Below are 23,376 nucleotides of genomic sequence, written 5' to 3'. Positions count from 1 at the left end.
CTCAAAACTTTAAGGGTGATGGACTGATTACATCGTCTTCAAGTATCTTCTGCTTCTATCAACTTTTCTGTACTTGACTGAAGAAGCCTACTGTGTAGGCGAAACGTTTCATAATAAAGATACCTAACTGTTGCATATGTGTCTTACCTAACAACCTGTCGGTATTTTATACCATTTTAATGTTCATGACTACTGGACCTCTCTCCTTGACGAAGACATTCGCAGACCCACAAACCAACACAACCTTTTCTACTCCTTGCATGATCCTGCTCCTAACCCTACTTACAAATAACCTTGGATCCGCTGACAGGTACCTTCTAAGACAGGTACCATTCTCTGACCCACGTTCGCTTTAGCTTTTTTGGGTTAAGACATGACTCAGTTCTGCACTCCTCTCTAGCTCTAAACGTCGCAAGTCCCTTACTCCCAGCTCACCCCACCGGAGTCCCAACAGAAGAACCGGAATTTCTCTTTTCAACATCTGTCCCACGATCGCCTTTGCTGCTGGGTTAAGCCCTGGCTCTATTTCTACGACTAAGAACACTCCTCTCCAGCACTATTCTTCGTCTGTCCCGTCTTCCCCGCTCATCCCATTTAGGATCTTACCTGAACTTTCGTTCGTTCGTTCGTTCACCCCAGGTAGTTCTGTTTGTGACTTGAAAAAGCCCACTGTGTGGGCGAAACGTAGTCAATAAAGGATCACATTATACTGCATTTGTGTTTATATTTCCAGGAGAGACTATGTGATGGCAGGGTTTACTGTTTTCAGGAGGATTCTTGGTAAGACTTCAGAGATAGTGAAGCTATTTCGAATACAATTAAACAAAACAACGGCAGCTTCACCATCTCCGAAGTCTTAGCAAGAATCCTCCTGAAAACAGTAAACCCTGCCATCACATAGTCTCTCCTGTTATACTACACAAAGCACATTACAGAGAGTGAACACTGAAACAAGCTGCCTCTATCCAGTCTATATTTGTCCAACCTATTTTTATGTTACCCAAGTAATATCTTTTATATCCTTTTACTCTTGTACGAATTAATTGCTCTACCATATTGTATTACTACTACTACTACTACAACTTTTATCACTACTACTACTACCACTACCACTAGCATTGCACCTCACTCTGAGCCTATATATACCCTCTGTGTCCAAATATTGTTTGTAACGGCTTGACAAAGCTCCTGGAGAGCGAAACGTTGCCACAATAAAATGTCACATTAGTTGCACTTGTGTCCTTTTATTTTACAAAAAGAGCTCTCTCGAGCAGAGCAAAGTTACGGGTTATGGGCAATTTCAACCACAGGGAGATCGACTGGGAAAACCTGGAGCCACATGGGGGTCCCGAAACATGGAGAGCCAAGATGATGGATGAGGTACTGGAAAACCTTATGCATCAACATGTTAAGGACACTACCAGAGAGAGAGGGGAAGATGAACCAGCAAGACTGGGCGTTGTGCTCACCCTGAGCATTTCAGACATTGAGGACATCACATATGAGAGGCCCCTTGGAGCTAGTGATCACATGGTTATGTGTTTTGAATAAATAGTAGAATTACAAGTAGAGAAGGTAACATGCATTGGATGGGAAAAGCCAAACTATAAAAAGGGGGACTACACAGGTATGACGAACTTCCTGCAGGAGGTTCAGTGGGACAGAGAATTGGCAGGAAAGTCAGTAAATGAAATGATGGAATAAGTAACAACAAAATGCAAGAAGGCAGAGGAAAGGTTTGTTCACAAGGGCAATAGAAATAACAGGAAGACCAAAGTGAGTCCTTGGTTTACCCGAAGGTGTAGGGAGGCAAAAACTAAGTGCAAGAGAGAGTGGGAAAGATACAGGAGGCAAAGGACCCAGGAAAATAGAGAGACTAGTCGAAGAGCCAGAAACAAGTATGCACAGATAAAGAGGGAGGCATAGCATCGAAAGCCAAGTCTGACCCGAAACTGTTGTATAGCCACACTAGGAGGAAGACAACAGTCAAAGACCAGGTGATCAGGCTGAGGAAAGAAGGTGGGGAACTCACCAGAAGCGATCAAGAGGTATGTGAGGAGCTAAACACTGATTTAAGGAAGTATGTACAGTGGAGACAGGAAGGCCTCTGGGTGAACAGAACAGAGGGGGATGCCAACAAGGAATATACCAACAAGTGTTAGATGACATACACACAAATGTGGAGGAGGTAAAGTAGCTGCTAAGGGACCTTGATTCCTCAAAGGCAATGGGACCAGACAACATCTCCCCATGGGTCCTTAGAGAGGGAGCAGAAATGCTGTGTGTGACACTAACCACAATCTTAAACGCATCCCTTGATACTGGGCAACTACCTGAGGTATGGAAGACGGCAAAAGAAGTACCCATATTTAAAAAAAGGAGACAGAAAAGAGGCACTAAACTATAGACCAGTGTCACTGACGTGTATAGTATGCAAAGTAATGGAGAAGATTATCAGGAGCAGAGTGGTGGAGCACCTGGAATGGAACAAGAGTATAAATGCCAACCAGCACGGATTTATGGAAGGCAAATCCTGTGTCACAAACCTACTGGAGTTTTACGATAAAGCAACAGAAGTAAGACACGAGAGAGAGGGGTGGGTTGATTGCATCTTCTTGAACTGCAAAAAGGCCTTTGACACAGTTCTTCACAAGAGATTAGTGCAGAAGCTTGAGGATCAGGCGAGTATAACAGGAAGGGCACTGCAATGAATCAGAGAATACCTGACAGGGAGGCAACAACGAGTCATGTTAAGTGATGAGGTATCACAGTGGGCACCTGTGACGAGCAGGGTTCCACAGGCGTCGGTCCAAGGACAAGTGCTATTTTTGGTATATGTGAATGACAGGATGGAGGGGAGAGACTCAGAAGTGTCCCTGTTCGCAGATGATTTGAAGTTAATGAGGAGAATTAAATCAGATGAGGATCAGGCAGGAATTCAAAGAGACCTGGACAGGCTGGACACCTGGTCCAGCAACTGGCCTCTCGAATTTAACCCCGCCAAATGCTAAGTCATGAAGATCGGGGAAGGGCAAAGAAGACCGCAGACAGAGTATAGCATAGGTTGCCAAAGACTGCAAACCTCACTCAGGGAGAAAGATCTTGGGGTGAGTATAACACCGAGCACGTCTCGTTCGTGGTTACAATAATATAAAATTACTGCTCATTGTACTAGTACACCAAACAGGGACGGGAATGAAATTAGCCTAGAGTCATCCACACCATCGTGTGTCCTTGGGTAGCGAGTACAACATTCAGTTCCGCTGGATGCGCTACTCTTAAGGATCGTATGGTCCAGTGGATTAGCGCATAATGAGTTTTCGCCCACCTTGAGGCAGGCCAAAGCAGCATGGGTTCGAGTCTTTGGCTAGTGCAGTGTTGTTATATATATATATATATATATATATATATATATATATATATATATATATATATATATATATATATATATATATATATATATATATATATATATATATATATATATATATATATATATATATATATATATATATATATATATATAACAACACTGCAGCTAGCCGGGGGATCGAACCCGTGTTGTTTTAACCCGCCTTCTGGTGAGAGCGAAAATTCATGACGCCCTAAACCACTGGACCATACAATCCAGCAAACAACATGAGCCTAGCGAACTAGGCTTGCTTCATGTCAGGCAACTATACTTCTGGCGTTGTTTGTCTTTTTTGTCTCTTATCACCACTAACACCTTGTTTTGGCTCACTGGTTCTTTGTCTCACTAAAAACCTGTCCAGTAAGGTTTGTATCAGGCTCTATTTTAACTCTTGTCTAAACTGAGACATTACACTGTCATTGTACATGCTAGAGAGACGGATGGCCACTACTTTGTCTGGATGGTATTTTTCAGCAAACTCCTGCACTTCAGGTTATTTAGTACACATTTCCTTGACAAGTGCAATGGACACATCATCCCTTCCCTCCTCTTCTTCTGATAACAGCTACTCTACTGAAATCTGTTGGTATTCTTCTGAAGATCTACAAGTTCTTCTGTGGTGAGTTCAGTTCTGTGCTACTCCACCAGCTCCTCCATATCATCTTCATTCACCTCTAGGTCCAAGGTCTTCCCCAGGGACACAATATCATAAAGTCAGACCACAATTTCTTCCATGCTGACTGCATGGTCGTGGAACACACATTCCTTCAGACTTTGTCTACAAGCCTCGAGCAGGTGAGGATATTGAACTGGTCCTTCCAGAATTCCCTGAGGGTTAAATTTGTTTCTGAAGTGACTCCAAAGCACCTTTCAAAAAGTTCTTTGGTGCAGAGTTTCTTGAAGTTAGAAATGACCTGCTGGTCCATGGGCTGGATGAGAGGAGTGGCGTTAGGAGGCAAGAACTTCAGTTATAAAACTGAACTCCTCTAGCAATTCGTTTTCCAAGCTTGGAGGGTCAGCAGGAGCATTTTCCCTAAGTAAAAGGGCCGTGAGTGGCATTTGTCTTTTAATGAGGTACTTTTGACAGTGGGGCCAAAGACCTCATGATCCAATTCAATAAAAAATTGTCTCATTACCTAAGCTTTCGTGTTGGCCATCAACATTACAGCCAGTTTGTTTTTCATATCGCTCTTAAAAAGTCGAGTATTTTCGGAATGATAAATAAGGGCTTCAATTTCAAGACCCCACTTGCATTGCCACACAGTAACAGAGTGAGCCTGTCATTTATAGGCGTGTGTCCTGGCAGTGACTCTCCCTCTTCAATTATGTAGGTCCTCCTGGGCATTTTCTTCCTGAAAGAGGCCTGTCTCGTCACAATTAAAAACTTGTTGGGGGACAAACCTTTTAGCCTCTACATACTCCTGGAATTCAGCAACATACTATTCAACAGCCATTTTGTCAGCACTGGCAGCTTATTGTGTGATCGCTTATCTCATAATAAAAAAAATTGCACAAAACTGCAAAATAACAAAAGTTACCCACAAGATGCACAACATAAGCTAAAGAGATGTTTATAGCACGTGAGTTAGTGGTTATACTGACTCAGATCCAGGTTGTCTCACTGTCTAACTCACATTGTGAGCGCGTGACCCGAGCCGTTTTCATTGTTGGTCGACAACCAAGAGAATGTACGAAAACCAGGACGCTTTTTCCTCGAATTCCTCAATCAAAAACCGATTTCTTAACCGAGGTTCCACTGTACACACACACACACACACACACACACACACACACACACACACACACACACACACACACACACACACACACAGAGGACCCAGTAGCGATCAGTGAAGAGGCGGGGCCAGGAGCTGAGTCTCGACCTCTGCAACCACAATTAGGTGAGTACATATATATATATATATATATATATATATATATATCTATATATATATATATATATATATATATATATGTATGCAACAATTTTAGCAGGTTTATATATTTTTCACTAGAGTCTAGATTTATATGTGCCATAACGTTAACGTTAATACACATTAATCTACATTCATAAACATTTCCACTCCTGATTCTGACAGATAAATTCAGGCAAATATTTTACACTGACTGAAACTGAAATGAAATACAAGTCTTTTTTTGGCTCTTCCCTGAAACATACACTCATACACTCTCATACACTCTCATACACTCTCATACACTCTCATACACTCTCATACACTCTCATACACTCTAATACACTTTCATACACACGTACACTCTCATACACTCTCATACACTCTCATACACTCTCATACACTCTCATACACTCTAATACACTCTCATACACACGTACACTCTCATACACTCTCATACACACATACACTCTCATACACTCTCATACACTCTCATACACTCTCATACACTCTCATACACTCTCATACACTCTAATACACTCTCATACACACGTACACTCTCATACACTCTCATACACACATACACTCTCATACACTCTCACACACTCTCATACACTCTCATACACTCTCATACACTCTAATACACTCTCATGCACACATACACTCTCATACACTCTCATACACTCTCATACACTCTCATACACACATACACTCTCATACACTCTCATACACTCTCATACACTCTCATACACTCTCATACACTCTCATACACTCTAATACACTCTCATACACACGTACACTCTCATACACACATACACTCTCATACACTCTCATACACTCTAATACACTCTCATACACACGTACACTCTCATACACTCTCATACACACATACACTCTCATACACTCTCATACACTCTCATACACTCTCATACACTCTCATACACTCTCATACACTCTCATACACTCTCATACACTCTCATACACTCTAATACACTCTCATACACACGTACACTCTCATACACTCTCATACACACATACACTCTCATACACTCTCATACACACATACACTCTCATACACTCTCATGCACTCTCATACACTCTCATGCACTCTCATACACACATACACTCTCATACACTCTCATACACTCTCATACACTCTCATACACACATACACTCTTATACACTCTCATACACTCTCATACACACATACACTCTCATACACTCTCATACACTCTCATACACTCTCATACACACGTACACTCTCATACACTCTCATACACACATACACTCTCATACACTCTCATACACTCTCATACACACATACACTCTCATACACTCTCATACACACATACACTCTCATACACTCTCATGCACTCTCATACACTCTCATGCACTCTCATACACACATACACTCTCATACACACATACACTCTCATACACTCTCATAGACACATACACTCTCATACACACATACACTCTCATACACTCTCATACACTCTCATAAACACGTACACTCTCATACACTCTCATACACACATACACTCTCATACACTCTCATACACTCTCATACACTCTCATACACTCTCATACACACATACACTCTCATACAAACATACACTCTCATACACTCTCATACACACATACACTCTCATACACTCTCATACACACATACACTTTCATACACTCTCACACGCATACACTCTCATACACACATACACTCTCATACACTCTCATACACTCTCATACACTCTCATAAACACATACACTCTCATACACTCTCATACACACATACACTCTCATACACTCTCATACACTCTCATACACACATACACTCTCATACACTCTCATACACACATACACTCTCATACACTCTCATACACTCTCATACACACATACACTCTCATACACTCTCATGCACTCTCATACACTCTCATGCACTCTCATACACACATACACTCTCATACACACATACACTCTCATACACTCTCATACACACATACACTCTCATACACTCTCATACACACATACACTCTCATACACTCTCATACACACATACACTCTCATACACTCTCATACACACATACACTCTCATACACTCTCATACACACATACACTCTCATACACTCTCATACACACATACACTCTCATACACTCTCATACACACATACACTCTCATACAAACATACACTCTCATACACTCTCAAACACTCTCATACACACATACACTCTCATACACTCTCATACACACATACACTCTCATACACTCTCATACACGCATACACTCTCATACACTCTCATACACACATACACTCTCATACACTCTCATACACTCTCATACACACATACACTCTCATACCCTCTCATACACACATACACTCTCATACACTCTCATACACTCTCATACACTCTCATACACTCTCATACACACATACACTCTCATACACTCTCATACACTCTCATACACTCATACACTCTCATACACTCTCATACACTCTCATACACACATACACTCTCATACACTCTCATACACACATACACTCTCATACACTCTCATACACACATACACTCTCATACACTCTCATACACGTATACACTCTCATACACTCTCATACACACATACACTCTCATACACTCTCATACACTCTCATACACTCTCATGCACTCTCATACACACATACACTCTCATACACTCTCATACACACATACACTCTCATACACTCTCATGCACTCTCATACACTCTCATGCACTCTCATACACACATACACTCTCATACACACATACACTCTCATACACACATACACTCTCATACACTCTCATACACACATACACTCTCATACACTCTCATACACACATACACTCTCATACACTCTCATACACGCATACACTCTCATACACTCTCATACACACATACACTCTCATACACTCTCATACACTCTCATACACACATACACTCTCATACCCTATCATACACACATACACTCTCATACACTCTCATACACTCTCATACACTCTCATACACTCATACACTCTCATACACTCTCATACACACATACACTCTCATACACTCTCATACACTCTCATACACACATACACTCTCATACACTCTCATACACACATACACTCTCATACACACATGCACTCTCATACACTCTCATACACACATACACTCTCATACACTCTCATAAACACATACACTCTCATACACTCTTAAACACATACACTCTCATACACTCTCTTACACACATACACTCTCATACACTCTCATACGCTCTCTTACACACATACACTCTCATACACTCTCTTAAACACATACACTCTCATACACACATACACTCTCATGCACACACACACACACTCATGCACACACACTCATACACTCACAAGAAACGATCAAGAGGTATGTGAGGAGCTCAACACTAGATTTAAGGAAGTATTTACAGTAGAGACAGGAAGGACTCTGGGGGGACAGACCAGATGGGGACACCAACAAGGAATACACCAACAAGTGTTGGACGACATACATACAGATGAGGAGGAGGTGAAGAAACTGCTAAGGGACATCGATACCTCAAAGGCAATGGGACCGGACAACATCTCTCCATGGGTCCTTAGAGAGGGAGCAGATATGTTGTGCATACCACTTACCACAATCTTCAACACATCCCTGGAAACTGGGCAACTACCTGAGATATGGAAGACGGCAAATGTAGTTCCCATTTTCAAAAAAGGAGACAGAAAAGAGGCACTAAACTATAGACCTGTGTCATTGACGTGTATAGTATGCAAAATTATGGAGAAGATTATCAGGAGGAGAGTGGTGGAGCACCTGGAACGGAACAGGAGTATAAATACCAACCAGCACGGATTCACGGAAGGCAAATCCTGTGTCACAAACCTTCTGGAGTTTTATGATAAAATAACAGAAGTAAGACAAGAGAGAGAGGGGTGGGTTGATTGCATCTTCTTGGACTGCAAGAAGGCCTTTGACACAGTTCCTCACAAGAGATTAGTGCAGAAGCTAGAGCATCAGGCGCATATAACAGGAAGGGCACTGCAATGGATCAGAGAATACCTGACAGGGAGGCAACAACGAGTCATGGTACGTAATGATGTATCACAGTGGGCACCTGTGACGAGCGGGGTCCCACAGTGGTCGGTCCTAGGACCAGTGCTATTTTTGGTATATGTGAACGACATGACGGAAGGGTTAGACTCAGAAGTGTCCCTGTTTGCAGATGATGTGAAGTTAATGAGGAGAATTAAATCTGATGAGGACCAGGCAGGACTTCAAAGAGACCTGGACAGACTGGACACCTGGTCCAGCAAATGGCTTCTCGAATTTAATCCTGCCAAATGCAAAGTCATGAAGATGGGGGAAGGGCACAGAAGACCACAGACAGAGTATAGGCTAGGTGGCCAAAGACTGCAAACCTCACTCAAGGAGAAAGATCTTGGGGTGAGTATAACACCGAGCATGTCTCCGGAAGCACACATCAATCAGATAACTGCTGCAGCATATGGGCGCCTGGCAAAGCTGAGAACAGCATTCCGACACCTTAGTAAGGAATCATTCAAGACACTGTACACCGTGTATGTCAGGCCCATACTGGAGTATGCAGCACCTGTTTGGAACCCGCACTTGATAAAGCACGTCAAGAAACTAGAGAAAGTACAAAGGTTTGCAACAAGGTTAGTTCCAGAGCTAAGGGGAATGTCCTATGAAGAAAGATTAAGGGAAATCGGCCTGACGACACTGGAGGACAGGAGGGTCAGGGGAGACATGATAACGACATATAAAATACTGCGTGGAATAGACAAGGTGGACAAGGACAGGATGTTCCAGGGAGGGGACACAGAAACAAGAGGCCACAATTGGAAGTTGAAGACACAAATGAGTCAGAGAGATAGTAGGAAGTATTTCTTCAGTCATAGAGTTGTAAGGCAGTGGAATAGCCTAGAAAATGACGTAGTGGAGGCAGGAACCATACACAGTTTTAAGACGAGGTTTGATAAAGCTCATGGAGCGGGGAGAGAGAGGGTCTAGTAGCAACCGGTGAAGAGGCGGGGCCAGGAGCTAGGACTCGACCCCTGCAACCACAAATAGGTGAGTACAAATAGGTGAGTACATACACTCTCATACACTCTCATACACAAGTACACTCTCATACACTCTCATACACACGTACACTCTCTTACATACTCTCTCATACACTCTCTTACACACATACACTCTCATACACACATACACTCTCATACACTCTCATGCACACACACTCTCATACACACATACACTCTCATACACTCTCATACACAAATACACTCTCATACACACATACACTCTCATACACTCTCATACACACACACACTCTCATACACACATGCACTCTCATACACAAATACACTCTCATACACACATACACTCTCTTACATACACTCTCATACACTCTCTTGCACACATACACTCTCATACACTCTCATACACGCATACACTCTCATACACTCTCATGCACTCTCTTACACACATACACTCTCATACACACATACACTCTCATACACACATACACTCTCATACACTCTCATACACACATACACTCTCATACACACATACACTCTCATACACTCTCATACACACATACACTCTCATACACTCTCATACGCACATACACTCTCATACACACACACACTCTCATACCCTCTCATACACATACACTCTCATACACACATACACTCTCATGCACTCTTATACACACATACACTCATACACACACACTCTCTTACACACATACACTCTCATACACACATACACTCTCATACACACATGCACTCTCTTACACACATACACTCTCATACACACACACACTCTCATGCACACATGAGGCAGGACTGCAAAGAGACCTGGACAGGCTGGACATGTGGTCCAGAAACTGGCTTCTCGAATTCAACCATGCCAAATGCAAAGTCATGAAGATTGGGGAGGGGCAAAGAAGACCGCAGACAGAGTATAGGCTAGGTTGACAAAGATTACAGACCTCACTCAGGGAGAAAGACCTTGGGGTGATCATAACACCGAGCACGTCACCGGAGGCACACATCAACCAAATAACTGCTGCAGCATACGGGCGCCTGGCAAACCTGAGAATAGCGTTCCGATACCTTAATAAGGAATCGTTCAAGACACTGTACACTGTGTATGTTAGGCCCATACTGGAGTATGCAGCACCAGTCTGGAACCCACACCTGGTCAAGCACGTCAAGAAGTTAGAGAAAGTACAAAGGTTTGCAACAAGGCTAGTCCCAGAGCTCAGGGGAATGTCGTACGAGGAAAGGTTGAGGGAAATCGGACTGACGACACTGGAGGACAGAAGGGTCAGAGGAGACATGATAACGACATACAAGATACTGCGGGGAATAGACAAGGTGGACAGAGATAGGATGTTCCAAAGAGGGGACACAGAAACAAGGGGTCACAAATGGAAGCTGAAGACTCAGACGAGTCACAGGGACGTTAGGAAGTATTCTTCAGTCATAGAGGCGTCAGGAAGTGGAATAGCCTAGCAAGTGAAGTAGTGGAGGCAGGAACCATTCATAGTTTTAAGAAGAGGTATGACAAAACTCAGGAAGCAGAGAAGGAGAGGACCTAGTAGCGATCAGTGAAGAGGCAGGGCCAGGAGCTGAGTCTCGACCCCTGCAACCACAATTAGGTGAGTACAATTAGGTGAGTACATACACTCTCATACACATGTACACTCTCATACACACATACTCTCATACACTCTCATACACACATACACTCTCATACACTCTTATACACACATGGACTCTCATACACACACACTCTCTTACACATACACTCTCATACACACATACACTCTCATATACACATACACTCATACACACATACACTGTCATACACACACACACTCTCTTACACACATACACTCTCATACACACATACACTCTCATATATACATACACTCTCATACACACACACACACTCTATTACACACATACACTTTCATACACACATACATTCTCATACACACACACACTCTCTTACACACATACACTCTCAAACACACATACACTCTCATACACACATTCACTCTCATATACACATACACTCATACACACATGCACTGTCATACACACACACTCTTACACACATACACTCTCATACACACATACACTCTCATACATACATACACTCTCATACACACACACACTCATACACACATACACTCTCATACACGCACACACTCTATTACACACATACACTTTCATACACACATACATTCTCATACACACACACTCTCTTACACACATACACTCTCATACACACATACACTCTCAGACACTCTCATACACACACACTCTATTACAAACATGCGCTTTCATACACACATACATTCTCATACACACACACGCTCTCTTACACACATACACTCTCATACACACATACACTCTCATACACACACATACACTCTCATACACACACACACTCTCTTATACACATACACTCTCATACACATATACACTCTCATACACACATACACTCTCATACACACATACACTCTAATACACACATAAACTCTCATACACACACGCACTCTCATACACTCTCATAAACACATACACACTCATACGCACACACTCTCTCATACGCACATACACTCTCAAACACACATACACTCTCATACACACATACACTCTTATACACACATACACTCTCATACACACATACACTCTCATACACACACACGCTCTCATACACACACACGCTCTCATACACACATACACTCTCCTACACACATACACTCTCATACACACACACACTCTTATACACACATACACTCTCATACACACACACACACTCATATACATATACAGTCTCATACACACACACACACTCTCATACACACATACACTCTCATACACAAACATACTCTCATACACCATACACTCTCATACACACATACACTCTCATACACACACACACTCATACACACATACACTCTCACACACACACACTCTCATACTCCATACACACTCATACAAACACACTCTCATAAGAACATAATAACATAAGAAAGGAGGAACACTGCAGGAGGCCTGCAGGCCCATACTAGGCAGGTCCCTCACAGATCCATCCCACTAATAGAATATTTGCCCTCATAAGAATATAAAAACATAAGAAATAAGGAACACTGCATCAGGTCTACTGGTCTATACGAGGCAGCTCCAATTCTCCCCTCCGGCATTAGCCAATGCTTTGACCTAGTGAGGTCAGACACGTCACTTAAGGGAAGAGCACTCTCTCCGACCTAGTAGCTGGTCAGGTCCATTTCACACCCACCAACACCCACTCATAAGAACATAAGAAAGAAGGAACACTGCAACAGGCCTGCTGACCCATGCAAATCAGGTACATGTCCCCTCCCCCCAGGATTAGTCCATTAGCGAGTCATGGTCCGTGATGAGGTATCACAGTGGGCGCTGGTGACGAGCGGGGTCCCACAGGGGTCAGTCCTGGGACCATTGCTATTCTTGGTATATGTGAACTTGACGGAAGGGATAGACTCAGAAGTGTCACTGTTTGCAGATGATGTGAAGTTAATGAGGAGAATTAAATCAGATGAGGACCAGACAGGTCTACAAAGAAACCTGGACAGGCTGGATGTGTGGTCCAGAAACTGGCTCCTAGAATTTAACCCCGCCAAATGCAAAGTCATGAAGATCGAAGAAGGGCAAAGAAGACCGCAGATAGAGTATAGGCTAGGAAGCTAAATATTGCAAACCTCACTCAAGGAGAAAGACCTAGGAGAGAGTATAATACCGAGTACATCGCCAGAAGCACACATTAACCAGATAACTGCTGCGGCATATGGGCGCTTGGCAAACCTGAGAATAGCGTTCCGGTACCTCAGTAAGGAATCGTTCAAGACTTTATACACTGTGTACGTCAGGCCCATACTGGAGTACGCAGCACCAGTTTGGAACCCACACCTGTTCAAACACGTCAAGAAATTAGAGAAAGTGCAAAGGTTTGCAACAAGGCTAGTTCCAGAACTAAGGGGAATGTCCTACGAAGAAAGGTTAAGGGAAATCGGTCTGACGACATTGGAGGACAGGAGGGTCAGGGGAGACATGATAACGGCATACAAAATTCCGCGTGGAATAGACAAGGTGGACAGAGACAGGATGTTCCAGAGAAGGGACACAGAAACAAAGAGTCACAATTGGAAGCTGAAGACTCAGATGAGTCAAAGGGATGTTAGGAAGTATTTCTTCAGTCATAGAGTTGTTAGGAAGTGGAATAGTCTGGCAAGCGATGTAGTGGAGGCAGGAACTATACATAGTTTTAAGACGAGGTATGATAAAGCTCCTGGAGCAGGGAGATGGAGGACCCAGTAGCGGTCAGTGAAGAGGCGGGGCCAAGAGCTGAATCTCGACCCCTGCAACCACAATTAGGTGAGTACAGTTATGTGAGTACACTCATACACTCTCATTGACATATACACTCTCATACACACATACACTCTCATACACACATACACTCTCATACACACTCATTCATGCACACATACACTCTCATACACATATACAATCTCATGCACACATACATACTCATACACGCATGCACTCTCATACACTCATACATTCTCATACACACACTCATTCATACACACATGTACACCCTCATGCACATATACACTGCTCTTGGGGCTAGTAAAGAGGCGGGGCCAGGAGCTGTGACTAGACCCCTGCAGCTACAAATGAGTACACATGTGTAATCTCATACTCACATTCATTCACACATTTGCTCTCATACACATATATGATCTCATACACACATATACTCACACACCCACATTCACTTTTATACCCACACATACACTCATACATAAATACATTCTCATACACATGCACTCATACACACACGTATACTCCCATACATACATTCTCATACACATACACTCTCGTACACGCACTCCCATACACACACACACTGGGGCCAGGAACTGTGACTCGACCCCTGCAACCCCCCGGAGACAGCTCAGATGAAAATTCTCAAACACATTATTCTCTGCAATATACTCACCTTTAGCCAACAAACAGCGGAGCCAACAAGACTGGAAGATACACTTCACTTCATCTTCGCTGATAATAAGAGACTGGTATGAAATGTAACAGTATTAGACACAATAAATTCGGATCACAACCTTCTCGAAGAACAGACATGTAAACACAGGAGTCCTGACCAGCAAAATGTGATCAGTTATGAGGATGCCTTCAACAAATTTAATGTCAGTAGCAAGAACATCCATTGGGATCAATTTAACCATGTCCTCAGTGAAATATGCTGGGAAGATATCCCAGAAGGATATCCTATAAAGAACTAACTGTGTGGTACTCGACGTGTGCTCAAGGCACATTCCACTAAGGAGGAAGATGTAAACTAGAAAGGGAGAGATGCTCCCTCTACAAGTGAGGCAAAGAATTACAGACCTTTTCCATCAGTAAGTTTGAAATATGGAAGGAGGCACTGGCTAAAGAAATAGAAAATATTGAACTTAAGTTACATGACTCATACAGAAGCCAGGAAACACAGAAAGAACTTAAAACAATAAATGAAATTGAAAGAAATTCCTAGAATATTTCTTTTCTTATGCCAAATCTAGTCAAAAACCACATCCAATATTGTATCCTTGCTTAAACAAGGTCGGACGTACAACAAAAAAATAAGAGAGACACGGAACTATCAATAGGATTCACTGTTTAGTGAACTGTTAATCAGACTAACGTCGATGATCTGAATGATTTTTTCATAACTGAGACTCAAAATTTGGTTTATATTTCCGGAATTTCTGATATAATAGTAACACCACTGAACTTTGAAAAATCACTCTGCCCCAGGCCCAGACTGGTGGAACTCTGTGTTCACCAAGAACTGCAGGAAACACCTCTCACCTGCCTTAAATATTCTACTGAGAGGGAGCATAGACACGGGAGTCATCCAGCAGTTACTAAAAACAGCAGACATAGTACCACTCCACAAAAGTGACAATAAACCATTTGCAAAGAGTTATGGAGTGATAGTACTCATGTCCCATATCATAAAAGTCCTTGAAAGGGTTCTTAGAAGCAAGATCATCAACCACTTGGATACCCAGCAATTGCACAACCCAGGGCACCATGGGTTTAGAGCAGGTCGCTCCTGCCTCTCACAACTACTGGACCACTACATCATGGTCTTAGTCGCTCTTGCTTCTCACAACTACTGGACCACTATGACATAGTTTTGGATGGTTGCTACTGTCTCTCACAACTACTGAACCACTATATCATGGTCTTGAATGGTTACTCTTGCCTCTCACAACTACTGGAGCACTATGACATGGTCTTGGATGGTCGTTGCTGCCTCTCACAACTACTGGACCAATATGACATGGTCTTGGTTTGTTGGTGCTGCCTCTCTCACATCTACTGGACCACTATGACATGGTCTTGAATGATTGTTGCTTCCTCTCACATCTACTGGACCACTATGTCTCCTCCAGAGATTCTCCAGCAGCCCTCTCCCGAGCCCTGCACACCAGTAGCATCTTCTCTAGAATCCCCTTGCTCAGCTGTTCCTTGGGCTTATGTAGTCCTCAAATCACCCCCACAATGGGGTGTGCACCACGTTTTTTGACCTGACGCCGAGATCTGACGCCATCAAGAACAAAAGACATCAGACTTGATCCGAAAGGCGTGTCTGACAGCTATTTGCCAAGGCAAGGTGTGACCATTTAAATGGTTAAATTAGGTCTCCCTTAGCGACCTCTCAAGCATAGTGGACTACATCACAGATTCTACCTGGAGTCTTCCTGGAGGACCTTCCAGGGATCAACGTCCCAGTGGCCCGGTCCATGACCAGGCCTCCCAGTGGATCGGGGCCTGATCAACGAGGTTGTTACTGTTGGCCGCACGTAGTCCAGTGCACGAAACACAGCCTGGCTGATCCTGTACTGACTTTAGGTATCTGTCCAGTTCTCTCTTGAAGACAGCCAGGGGTCTATTGGTAATTTCTCTTATGGCTGGTGGGAGGCTGTTGAACAGTCTTGGGCCTCGGACACTTGTGTTTTCTCTTAGTGTACTAATGGCATCCCTATTTTTCACTGTGAATATGTTGCATCGCCTGCCAAGTCTTTTGCTTTTGTAGGGAGTGATTTCTGTGTGCAGATTAGGGACCAGTTACTTCAGAATCTTCCAGGTGTAGATTGTGATGTATCTCTCTCGCCTGCACTCCAGTAAGTACAAGTCAAGTGCTTCCAAGTGTTCCCAGTAGTTAAGGTGTTTGATGGAACTTACATGTGCTGTAATAGTTCTCTGTACTTTCTCTAGCTCTGCAATTTCACCTGCCTTGAATGGAGATGTTAATGTACAGCAGTATTCCAGCCTAGAAAGAACAAGTGATTTAAAAAAGATTATTATTGGCTTGGCATCTCTTGTTTTGAATATTCTCATTATCCATCCTATTAGTTTCCTCTCAGATGCGATAGTGGCATTGTTGTGATCCTTGAAGGTGAGATCCTCGGGCATTACCACTACTAGATCCTTCACATTACTTTTCCGCTCTATTGTGTGATTAGAGTTTGTAGTATACTCAGTTCTCGCTATTGTTTCCTCCAGTTTTCCATAACGGAGTAGATGGAATTTGTCTTCATTGAACATCATATTGTTCTCTGTTGCCCATTGGAAAACTTAGTTTATACTTTCTTGGAGGTTAACAGTGTCCTCGATGGATGACACTCTCATGCAGATCATAGTATCGTCTGCAAAAGATGATAAAGTGCTATGGTTTACATCTCTGTCTATGTCTGATATGAGGATGAGGAACAGGATAGGGGCGAGTACTGTGCCTTGTGAGACAGAGCTCCTCACTAAAGCAGCTTCCGATTTAATTCTGTTTGCCACTATTCTTTGTGTGCGATTGGTTAGAAAGTTGAAGATCCATCTGCCTACTTTGCCAGTTATCCCTATAGTACGCATTTTGTGTGCTATTACACCATGGTCGCACTTGTAAAAGGCTTTTGCAAAATCTGTGTATACTACATCCGCATTCTGTTTGTTTTCCAGTGCATCCACGACCATGTTGCCCTGGATTGTGCAATTGTTGGGAGTCCTAGTGCTTTGCAATCCTGCTTCTTAGAACCCTTGCAGAACTGTTGCAGAACCCTTGTAGAACCCTTGCAGAACCCTTGAAATAATTTTCATGTTTCAAGGAACCGGTACATAAAAATAATTATATATAATTTTTAACATATTTCTTTGCCTTATATAAACTTAAAGTTCATAAGGAAAATATATTTATTTCTGATAACTGGTTTAAGAATGTGATAACTTACGTTTTTCTCAAATTTATGGACAATGAAAAAAAAAAAAGAAATATAACCAAAATCAAATTTCTTGATCAAGAAACCTCATATGGAGGTTTTTATTTATACACACACACACACACACACACACACACACACACGCACACACGCACACACGCACACACACACACACACACACACACACACACACACACACACACACACACACGCACACACACGCACACACGCACACACACGCACACACACACAGGTCAGTCTTTGTGTATGGGCTCCAGGAAGTCGAAGGGGAAACATATGAAGCAAGAAAACAAGGAAAAAAAAAGCAATTGAAAGCATCATGAAAGCAATAGGAGAAGACGATATGACCCAGCTGGAAATTTTTCGGAGAATAGGGGGGTTTGTAAAAAAAAGAACCCGGCCAGTGAGAGTGACCTTCAAGGCAGAAGCGACTCGGACCAGGATCCTGCAGGAGAAAGCACGATTAAGGGACATGACGGCATACGGGAAGGTGTATCTCGACCACGACAAAACACAAGAAGAAAGGCAGAAACTGAGAGAGATGGTACAAAGGCGAAAGGAGGAAAGAGAGGGGATGGAGAAGACAGACAGGAGATCCCAGACCCAGGAAGAAAATCAAATACAGCCTCCCTCACAACTTCCTATAGAAGCCTCCCAACCAGGTCAACCCCAGTGCAACCAAACACTCTAAATCAAAACACCCATGCCACATCCAATGCCCCCACCCACTACATTACAAACTCCACCCCCACAGCAACAACCCATAGTTCCTTACCAGGTCTCCCACTTCCCCAACCCCAATATACCTCCCAGACCACAGTCTTAGAAAAGAAGTTGAAGGTGTGGTATACAAATGCAGATGGAATAACAAACAAGTATGAGGAGTGGCACGAAAGAATCAAAGAGACATCCCCAGACATAATAGCACTCACAGAAACAAAACTCACCAGAATAATAACAGATTCAATCTTTCCATCCGGATATCAAATCCTCAGGAAAGACAGAGGGAGGAGAGGGGGAGGAGGAGTTGCACTGCTCATTAAAAACCAGTGGGGTTTTGAGAAAATGGAAGGAATGGATGGCACGGGCGAAAGGGACTACTTAGTAGGAACAATCCAGTCTGAGGGACATAAGGTGATAATTGCAGTAGTGTACAACCCACCACAGAACTGCAGGAGGCCAAGAGAAGAATACGATGAGAGCAACAGAGCAATGATCGACACACTAGCCGAGGTGGCCAGGAGAGCACACATGGGGGGAGCAAAGTTACTAGTTATGGGTGATTTCAATCACAAGTAGATTGACTTGGAAAACCTGGAGCCCCATGGGGGTCCCGAAACATGGAGAGCCAAGATGATGGATGTGGTACTGGAAAACCTCATGCATCAACATGTTAGAGACACTACCAGAGAGAGAGGAGAGGATGAACCAGCAAGGTTGGACCTTGTATTCACCATGAGTAGTTCGGACATCGAGGGTATCATGTATGAAAGGCCCCTGGGAGCTAGTGATCATGTTGTTCTGTGCTTCGACTACATAGTTGAGCTCCAAGTGGAGAGAGTAGCAGGAATAGGGTGGGAAAAACCAAACTACAAAAAGGGGAATTACTCAGGCATGAGGAACTTCCTTCAAGACATTCAGTGGGAGAGGGAACTGACAGGAAAACCAGTACAAGAAATGATGTACTATGTGGCAACAAAATGCAAGGAGGCAGAGGATAGGTTTGTTCCCAAGGGAAACAGAAATAATGGGAAAACCATAACGAGTCCTTGGTTCACCCAAAGGTGTAGGGAGGCAAAAACTAGGTGTACTAGAGAATGGAAAAGGTACAGAAGACAGAGAACTCAGGAAAATAAAGAAATCAGCCGAAGAGCCAGAAATAATAAGAAGGGAGGCTCAGAGACAATATGAAAATGACATAGCATCAAAAGTAAAGACTGACCCGAAGCTGTTGTACAGCCACATCAGGAGGAAAACAACAGTCAAGGACCAGGTAATCAGACTGAGGAAGGGTGATGGGGAATTCACAAGAAACGACCGAGAGGATTGTCAGGAGCTCAACACAAGATTTAAGAGGTATTTACAGTGGAAACCAGTAGGACTCCAAGAAATCAGAACAGGGGGGCACACCAGCAAGTGCTGGATGAGGTACATATAACCAAGGAGGAGGTGAAGAAGCTGCTATGCGAACTTGACACCTCAAAGGCGGTGGGACCAGACAACATCTCTCCATGGGTCCTTAAAGAGGGAGCAGATATTGTGTGAGCCATTAACAAAGATCTTCAACACATCATTTGAAACTGGGCAACTCCCTGAGGTATGGAAAATGGCAAATGTAGTCCCAATTTTTAAAAAGAGAGACAGACATGAGGCACTAAACTACAGACCTGTATCACTAACGTGTATAGTATGCAAGGTCATGGAGAAGATCATCAGGAGGAGAGTGGTGGGGCACCTGGAAAGAAACAAGTGTATAATTGACAACCAGCACGGTTTCAGGGAAGGAAAATCCTGTGTCACAAACCTACTAGAGTTTTATGACAAGGTGACAGAAGTAAGACAAGAGAGAGAGGGGTGGATCGACTGCATATTTTTGGACTGCAAGAAGGCCTTCGACACAGTTCCTCACAAGAGGTTACTGCAAAAGCTAGAGGACCAGGCACACATAACAGGAAAGGCACTGCAATGGATCAGAGAATATCTGACAGGGAGGCAACAACGAGTCATGGTACGTGACGAGGTGTCAGAGTGGGCGCCTGTGACAAGCGGGGTTCCACAGGGGTCAGTCCTAGGACCTGTGCTGTTCTTGGTATATGTGAACGACATAACGGAAGGGATAGACTCAGAAGTGTCTTTGTTTGCAGATGATGTGAAGTTAATGAGAAGAATCAAATCGGACGAGGATCAGGCAGGACTACAAAGAGACCTGGACAGGCTACAAGCCTGGTCCAGCAACTGGCTCCTTGAATTTAACCCTGCCAAATGCAAAGTCATGAAGATTGGGGAAGGGCAAAGAAGACCGCAGACACAATATAGTTTAGATGGCCAAAGACTGCAAACCTCACTCAAGGAAAAAGATCTGGGGGTGAGTATAACACCGAGCATATCTCCTGAGGCGCACATCAATCAGATAACTGCTGCAGCATACGGGCGCCTGGCAAACCTACGGATAGCGTTCCGATACCTCAGTAAGGATTCGTTTAAGACTCTGTATACCATCTACGAGAGGCCCATACTGGAGTATGCAGCACCAGTTTGGAATCCACACCTAGTCAAGCACGTCAAGAAATTAGAGAAAGTGCAAAGGTTTGCAACAAGACTAGTCCCAGAGCTACGGGGATTGTCCTATGAAGAAAGGTTGAGGGAAATCGGCCTGACGACACTGGAGGACAGGAGGGTCAGGGGAGACATGATAACGACATATAAAATACTGCGCGGAATAGACGAGGTGGACAAAGACGGGATGTTCCAGAGATGGGACACAGACACAAGAGGTCACAATTGGAAGTTGAAGACTCAGATGAATCAAAGAGATGTTAGGAAGTATTTCTTCAGTCATAGAGTAGTCAGGCCTTGGAATAGCCTAGAAAGTAATGTAGTGGAGGCAGGAACCATACATAGTTTTAAGGCGAGGTATGATAGAGCTCATGGGGCAGGGAGAGAGAGGATCTAGTAGCAATCAGCGAAGAGGCGGGGCCAGGAGCTGTGACTCGACCCCTGCAACCACAAATAGGTAAGTACAAATAGGTGAGTACACACACACACACACACACACACACACACACACATACATACACACACACACACGCACACACACACACACACACACATACACACACACATACACACACACAGGCACACACACACACACATACACACACACATACACACACACACACGCACACACAGACACACACACACACACACACACACACACACACTCACACATACACACACACACACATACACACACACACACGCACACACACACACACACACACACATACACACACACACACACACACACACACACACACTCACACACACACATACACAAAAAACAGATGGAAATTCGAGAAAATGGAAGGAATAGATGAGACTGGAGAAAGAGACTACATAGCAGGTACACTTCAGTCTGGGGAACACAAAGTGGTCATTGCAGTGATGTATAATCCACCACAGAACTGCAGGAGGCCAAGAGAGGAATATGAAGAGAGCAACAGAGCAATGGTGGACACACTTGCTGATGTGGCAAGAAGAGCTCACTCCAGCAGAGCAAAGTTGCTGGTTATGGGGGATTTCAACCACAGGGAGATTGACTGGGAAAACCTGGAGCCACATGGGGGTCCCGAAACATGGAGAGCCAGGATGTTGGACGTGGTGCTGGAAAACCTCATGCACCAACATGTTAAGGACACTACCAGAGTGAGAGGGGAGGATGAACCAGCAAGATTGGACCTTGTGTTCACCCTGGGCAGCTCAGACATTGAGGACATCAAGTAGGAGAGTCCCCTAGGAGCTAGCGACCACGTGGTTCTGTGCTTTGAATACATAGTAGAGCTGCAAGTGGAGAGAATAACAGGAGTAGAATGGGAAAAGCCTGACTATAAAAGAGGGGACTACATAGGGTTGAAGAACTTCCTGCGGGAGGTC

The sequence above is a fragment of the Cherax quadricarinatus genome, chromosome 49 (genome assembly GCF_038502225.1).
Source record: "Cherax quadricarinatus isolate ZL_2023a chromosome 49, ASM3850222v1, whole genome shotgun sequence".
Classification (NCBI taxonomy): domain Eukaryota; kingdom Metazoa; phylum Arthropoda; class Malacostraca; order Decapoda; family Parastacidae; genus Cherax; species Cherax quadricarinatus.
The sequence above is the reverse complement of the archived record's forward strand: the minus strand, read 5'-3'. Positions refer to the sequence as shown.